Raw genomic sequence first — 7,998 nt, 5'->3', positions numbered from 1 at the left:
TGGGCGAGAAGCCCTGGGCTGGGGGCTGCCATTGCGTTGGGCCGGCATTCGCATTAGCCCCCCTGGAGATGTGATGTAGCCACTGTCCCTCCACAGCAGCTGGTGGCCCAGGGCCACTGCTGACATTTCTGTCTGCAAAATGGGTGCCGTGAGCTTGGCAAGGCCAGGGGCCAAACCAGGAGCTTGAACCCTATGCAAACTCCATTCAAATATCTGTGAAAGGGTCCCATTGCTCCTTGGAAACCTGAAACACAAATGGGATGATGGAAGAAGTCTCAAAGATGCCTCCAGCAAAAGGAGATGGCAGCTGCCCGTTACACAGACCAGGGGGAGGAAAGCCTGGCTGAGGACAGAAGTGTGGATCCTGGACCACACCTGAGGAACTTTCTTGGAGCTTGCTCTGCCTCCTGGGACCCACATGTGCACAGCAGAAGCTGGGGAGTCAGTGGTGACTCCTGGGGAGTGGGATGAAAACCGTACCAGTGGGTGTAGCATGGGGCACCCTGGGAGACACTAAGCAGGAGACCACACTCCTGAGAGATGGCTCTCCATCCCACCTATCCCCAGAATACATGAACACCCACAAATTTCACAGTCTGAAGAAGCCCCCCGGCCCTTAGGAAGCTGCTGCAGAATGGGCATCACGGCCCCTGTCTTGGAACCTTGAAGCTGTCAGCCAGGTGCGTCTCCAGGGACCAACAGCCACCTCCAGCCCCACAGTGTGGGCTGTCCTTTCCTCCTTCCCAAACACTTTCACCCTCCTGCGCCCTAGATTGAGAGATGCCAGAGACACTGCCACTGTGCTGCTGTCATCCCCACCTTCTTGGGTGACACTGCAATCCAGCCACAGAAGCCATTGCACCAGCCCACACTGCCACCCTGGCGCTGCTCCAACCCTGAGCAGACATGAGGGGCCAGGCCGCCACCGTCACTGCCCGAGTGATCTGCGGGCTAATAATAACAATGTCAGGGCCCATGGTGCTGATACAATGCCTCCATCGCTCCATCCCAGTACACAGTGCAGTGCCTCGCACATCCTAGGCTTTCTCCAGCCCCTGCCAGAGCAGATCATATTTGACAATCCTTCCTCAAGTTTGCGGTGGAAGAGTCTCATGAAACAGAACAGAAAAGTCCATGCTGAAGCACTCCCCCACTTCTCTTTTTATAACAACCGTATCTGGTGCTTTGGGATGTACACCGTGAACGACAATGATGGAAAAATCCCAGGGTATTTTTACACTCTTAGTCTTTGCTTTATCTGGAGTCGTCTGGCAAATTCTTCCCTCCTGTCTGTGGTCAATACTGCAGCCGCTGGTTGTGCCACACTTTGTGCCTTTATTCCTCCTACCCACTGGGTAACAGCATCTGGTTTTGAGATCAGCATCCACAGACCTGTCCTGCTGGCTCGGGAACGGTGACAACAAGCAGACAACTTCTCACCTCTGTGGGAGTCAGGGTGGAAACACCCCCAGCAGAGATGGGATCCCTTTGGCTTTTTAGAGAGCCTCACAGACCCCCAGCATTCGGTTCGTCCTCTCCGTCCTCTTTGTAACTCCATCTCACATCCTCTTCCTCACAAATGCTCCCAGGGTTCGTGCCAGGGCTCGTAGGGCAGTTTGGTGCTGTGGGGCTTTCTCACTGCAAGAGGCAGCGGACAAGCTCTCGCTGCTCCGTGTCAGCAGGGCTGGGTGCTAGGCACTGTATGAACACGCGCGAAGGCACAAGTCACTGTGCAGGAGAGTTTTACCGTATTAAAAAGGCAAGTGACATATGAAAGGTGAGGGGAGGAAGCTGTAATCAACTCCATACCATTTTTATATACACACTTCTGCCTTTTCATTCAATAATTATAAATAGCTCAAGTGAGTGCCAACAGTCCCCATCTGCCCTGCAAAACACAATCCGCTGACCAGTTTCTCTCTCCAAAGGGGGATTTTGTTAATGTGCCTCTGCCCAGTTTATATTTTGGGGTGAAGTGAGGGGGGGGGATTTTTCCCCCCTGTGAAACCCTGGAGCCTGGGGATGGGTAATATGAAAACAAAACAAAATGATTTGAAGTTAAACCATCTCACTGTGTGACTCAGAGCTATTCATAGCTCCCTGAAGCCAGATGCGGCAACGGAGCCAGAAGGATTCTGCCCATATTATTATTCCAATTACCATCTGAATTAAAAGTTTGAGCAGTGATCAGCCCACATACTGACGGGAGGGGGAGAGAAGAAAGCGAGAGAGAAGGAGAGAAAGCGAGAGAAGGAGAAAACACAGATAAAAATGGGATCCACACAAAGGTCCCTGGGATGACAAAGTCGGGAAGAGGCATGGAAAGGTGACAGCATCACCTCCTGCTTGCTCCCACACTGTTCTGGCAATCCCTGCTCCATCCGCACCGGCCGGGCAACAGCACTGCAAGACTGGCTGCCTGCTCCCTGGGATGCCAACCAAGAGTGGGGGCATACCAGAGCGGGGCTGGTGGGAATGGCACGGGCACTCACCTGCTCTCCTCTGGCCAAAATGAGGCTGAGGGAACAAGAGGCAGGGGCTGGGGGGAAGCTGAGCAGGAGCACAAGGAAAGGATGCTGCTGGGGTGGCAGTTGGGGAGAAGTCCCCACTTTTTCTTGTCGAGTAAAGTAGGTGGGTGTTGTCTTTATGGCTGTCATCCCAGGCAAAATTAAATGCTCAGAAGGTCCCTGGCCTTCCCTGGATGTTGCTCTTTGCCAAAAAGGAACCAGGCTTTGTGCCAGCCAGGGCACAGACCACATCCCACCTGCTCCCAAGGAAGCACTGGGGCTGTCATACACCCCAGCAGCCGTCCTGCCAAAACCATGGACTACACCCTGAAGGGTTGGTGCAAAACCAGCAACAGCTGAGAATCCAAAGGTGCTGGGGTGTCCCTGAGGTCCCTACGTCCTGGGCAGCTGTGGTGTGCTCAGGTCGCCTCCTCCAGCTTCCCAGCCCAACTGCACCAGTGAAAAAGGCATCTCCCCTAATCCCCCCCCACCCCAGGAACTCCCTTCACCGAGCATCCTGCCCTGTGGGAGCCCTGCCAAAAGGCTGTCCCCAGCAGTATCCCTGCACCTCAGTGTCTCTCCAGCACAGAGCCTGCCCTGAGCCCGTGCCAGCCTGGTCAGGAGGGCTGCCCACGCACAGTCTCTCGATGGCTTTCGGCTAGTCAGGGACGAGGGTCGTTATCAGTGCACAGGAAAACGTGGGTAAGGGTGGCCAACATCATCTGCCTGCCCACTGCAGTTACACTCCTGACAGAGCAGGGACTGTCTGCTGGTGCCTCTGCAAAGTGCCCAGCAAGGCAGGCACCTGCAAGTGCATTATGAACAGCAGTGAGAGCAGTAAAGGACGAGTAATAGCCAAGGAGAAGCCTGCTCTGCACCGAGCCCCCAGCCGAGAGATGCTGCAGCCGCGGCTCCGCACCCAGCTGCTGCAGGAGGGCTGTGAGCCCAGCCTGGCCTGGCTGCTCAGCGCTAACCCACTGGCAACGTGAAAAAAAAATTGCCCCCCAAAACCCTTGTCGCTGCTATAACAAGGAGCCCAGTAGAGCCACCAGCCTCCTGAAGTGGTCCCAGCTTCTCCCCTTCCAGTTGTGCCTGCCAGGCTTCAGAAACAGAGCTGAGGGAGCATCCCAGGTAAGCTGCAAAACTGCACCCCTGCAGAGAGTGGATCGACTATTTCACTGCAAGCCTGCTGACTGCAGCTCGCTTGGACCAGTTAAACAAATGTACCTGAAAGACATCAATCCTAAACGCTGCCCGACACCCACGGTATGGAGGACCGTCCCCCCCTCCCTCCTCTGTCCCCCAGCTCCCCAGCGTGGCAGGTGCTGCCAGCACAGACAGGGTCAGGCACAGGGGGAGAGTGGTGCGAAGCAGGATGCAGCAGCCACATTTGCATGCTTCTACGACAGCAAAATACCCTGCCCTGCATTGTTACAGGTTGCTGTCCTACCCTTGCTCCTCCAGGCTGTGATGCTTGCTCCCATGGCGTGCATCCATCCTGCTCAGCTGCCTCTCTCTTGGTAGCACTCAGTGCCACCCACGACTTCTACCTGACACCTCCACCCAGACATGAGGCTCTTTCTTGGTCAGGGAAGGGACGAGGACAGGAGAGGAGAGGATTTTTGGAGCTGTTGGGTCTAGTCCCACACCAGGCACCGCCTCTTGACAGTGCCGTCAAGCTTTTCGGAGGGATGAAGTGCCTCTCCAGCCTCTGGGATCCCCAGTGCTCTCTAGCCCCCATGCTCATCATGCTGCTGGTGGGGCCAATTTATACAGCTCTCACGGCGCTATAGGGCTGCTTTACCCTCCTCTATAGCAGAGTCACTTTTGATGTCCTCTTTCTATAAGTTTCTTTTTGGCTGGCCCCTCTGTGTGGGTGCCTAAGCAAGCTGCTGGCAAATGCCATGGGCTGGTGCAGAAAGGGAGCAGGCGAGAGGAGAGGGTAGAGCAAAGACGAAGGCAGGGAAAGGGAGAACAGGCAGCAGAGAGGCAGATGGGACAAGGCCAGCAGCTCATTGCACCAGTGCTGGTGCCACTTGCCGGGAAGGGAGGGAGGGAGGAAGGGAGGGAGGGAAGGAGGTGAGGAGGGAGACAGGAGAGGTGTCAGGGTCTTTTCTCCGAGCCTTTCACAAGGGACAGAGTCAGGGATGCTGCCTCCCTCATTTTCGCACCGCACCAGGCTCCCTCTGAAGTGTTTCGGGAGAAATGTTGCCATAGAAATAAAACAGCCATGCAGATTGCGAGGGGCAGGCCCACCAGTATGGTGGCGGTGTTGGCGCAGGCGCGGGCAGAGCGGGGGGAGGAGCGCCGGTGCAGAGGGGTGGCAGGAGCCCTGGCCGGTGGCATGGGGCAGTGCCAGGCCAGAGGACACCTTGTCTTCCATCCTGCACTCCCTCAGCTCTGATGAGAGCGGCGGTGGTGCTGCTGTGGCAGCACGGCCAGCACCAGCCCCAGGTGCTATCTCCTCCCCAAATGCACCGGTGGGTGAATGCTGAAACTGTCCCTGCAGGCAAGCTGCCTGCCACCAGCCTCCCAAGGGTATGAGCATGGAGGTGCACAGGTCTCTGGAGCAGTCAGGACACGGTTGCACTGCAGCCAGCTCCCATCCCTTGTCTGCCTGGGCCACGGCACCACCTTCACTGCCAGGGAACAAGCCTGAGGGGCCTGAGGGTGAGACCTCTGCTCCAAGGCAGGCTGCTCAAAGGCAGCCCCCACTCGTCCTGAGCTCCCTGAGATCAGCATCTCTCATGAGACGGGGCTTCAAGACTGACCATCCCTGGTAAAGCCACCTTGTTTGGGTAGGAAAACCAGTGCTAGTGCCTCCAGGGGCTCCATGTGAGGCTCCTCTGCCCTGGTACGGGGCACAGGAGCAGCACCATCGAGCAACACAAATTCAGCCCGCTGCAGTTTTGCAGCACTGCGAGGCGAATGCAGACAGCTTCACCCGGTCCTTGCCATTCACAGAAAAAGGAGCACCAGTGGGAGGCTGGGGAGCCACGCGCGTGAGTAAGGGATCGATCGCTAAGACGTGAACATCCATCTATTGATCCCCAGCCACGCTGACGGGTGAAGCCAACCCAGAACGATAACGAGATAGGACAGCGGGAACTTGCTGAGGGCAGATTGCCATTAACCACTCTGCTCTGCGTCTGCACTGATGTCAGCGTGTGGCGGGTGCAGGTATCCATCACCGTGTCCTCCTCCCCCTTGCTGGCACGCTCCTGCTGGTGAAGCCACCCCAGGAACGTGGCTGGTCCCAGGGTGGTGGCCAGCATCTGAGCTCGGAGTGGCTGAGTGGCCGGAGGAGCCAGTGGGAACCTGTCCTGCCAGCTAACTCTGTCCTTCCCCAGCAACCTCCTCACTTCTCAGCTTTCCTTGCAAACCATGGTGGGGAACTGCAAGGGCCAAGGACCGCTGCCAGCCCCACGCCAGCGCGGCACATTGTGGTGCTCAGTCTTGGCACTCAAGGAGGGGAAGAGATGGAAGAAAATAAAGGTGGAGGAGAGGGAGCCCCACTTCCCTCCAGATCAGCCCTGCCCAGCTCATCCTGTCTGTTGCTGTCCTCATCATCCTTCTCCTTCCTCGCCATCCCCTGTCCCCATCAGGCTCATGCTTACCACCTAAGGCACATATCCCCCTGGTGCTTATTATTATTGCCAGAGGCTGCAAACAGGGATGGCCCTGTGCTGGGGTGACTCAGGCATCTGTGGGCACCGTTTCTGATGGCAAATGGAGAGGGGTCATGTCCCTACATCTTCAGCGAGATGTGCTCCCTGCGCAACCACTGTCCCCTCCCAGGCTCTGGGTGACCCAAGCCCTGGGTCCCTCTCCACACCTCCTACCTCCCAAGGACACCTTCTTCCAAGAAGCGGTGAGGAGGGCATGGAGCAGGGGCTCAGGGTAGTCTTGGAGCCATGTCACCTCCACCACACATCCCCCATGTGCACTGTCACCTCTGCCCTTTGCAGTGCACCACCCCCCCCAGCAGGGGCGAAGGGAGGAAGGCGAGAGAAGAGAGGCCCCGGAGCCACCGTTCGCTCTGCCACAGATGGAGCCAGGTTTGGGCTGTGGGGATGGGAGACTCCAGGCTTTTGGTAGAAGGATTTGGTTGTCTCCAGGCAATTTGCCTGGGAGGGCATCGGGGGCTGAAGGTGGCACCAGGGATATCAGAGGTGACCTCCCCATGCCATGCAAACCTGCCTGCCAGCTCCCACCCTGGCGAATGGGGAGCAAGGCCAGAGTTTCTCCTGAGCAACTTCACCAAAACCCAGTATCCAGAAGACCCTTTGCACCTTGCCTGTTTGGGGGATGTTGGCACATTGACCAGCAGGATCACCCATGCTGGGACTTGAAGAGCTTGAAAACAAGGGAGAGGGGAGCAGATCTGGAGCCCAAAAAGCTCCACAGGCAGAGGGAGAACAAACGTGGCCACTTTGGCCCCGGTCACACCTGATTGCTTGGAGAACAAATGTCCAGATCCATTCTTCTCCAGGGTGCCTTAGGGAACTGTCCAGGACCATTGCCCACACAGACCAGGAGGAATGAACAGCAAGTGAGACTCAGCCCCAGGGGACAAGGGGCTAAGGAAACATGGGGAGCTGAAAAAATTAAGAAGTTACCTGCAAAGAGACTGAAGTCAGGGCAGTGAGGGGAGGTAAGTTGGAGAGGTTTACAGGCAGGTACCCACCCCTGCCCCTCGGCCCGCGGCTGCCCCGGTAGCTGTGTGTGCATATGCCGTGCACACAGGCAACTTTATTATTCACTGGCACACTCACATGAAGCCACGCGTCTCTCCGTAAGTTATATTTATAGCTGTTCCCCAGAGTGAGCGCAGATGAAACAATACATTATTTTCCTAAGGAAAAAAAAACCCTTCCCGCTCTCATGCTGGTGAGGGGAGCAGCGCCCCCCGGCACCGCCTCTTACCCGGGTCCTGCTGAGGGCTGCCGCCTGCTCCAGCCGTGCCGAGCCAACATCAGAGGAAGGGAAAAGCGACCGGTTTCTCCATCTCACCATGAAACACCTCAGCTGGACCAGAGGAATCGAGGTCTCTCTGCAGCCCTCACTCGCCCCTGGCTTGGGGTGTCCCCTTCTCCGCAGGAGCTACTTCTCCACTGCAACCTGCTCCTCTCCTAACTCTGCCCTGCCCACACCAGCTCTCTCCTCCTGCCTCTGCCTCTCCTCAGCATTTTTCACTCCCAGGAGCATCCATCCCACGGAGCACTGATGTGCCTTTGCGGCTCTGTGATGGGTTCGGGTCTCCCCCCCCTGCCTGGCTCCCTCCTTCCCTGCTGTTATTCCCCTGTGCCCCTCACTGCCCCCCTGCTCTAGTCCCCAAATCCCCCCTCTCCCTTCCACTCTTCCTCCCTTTGCGCTCCGCTCCCTTTTCCTGGCTGCCTCTCCCCCTCGCTGATTGCTATGCAGTCTGTAGCTGAGAAGTCAGTAACTCTGTGGTAGGATCCAACAGCTTTCCGCTACTTTAGCCCATCCT

This window comes from Pterocles gutturalis, unplaced genomic scaffold, assembly GCF_000699245.1.
Source record: "Pterocles gutturalis isolate BGI_N339 unplaced genomic scaffold, ASM69924v1 scaffold1787, whole genome shotgun sequence".
NCBI lineage: Eukaryota > Metazoa > Chordata > Aves > Pterocliformes > Pteroclidae > Pterocles > Pterocles gutturalis.
The sequence above is the reverse complement of the archived record's forward strand: the minus strand, read 5'-3'. Positions refer to the sequence as shown.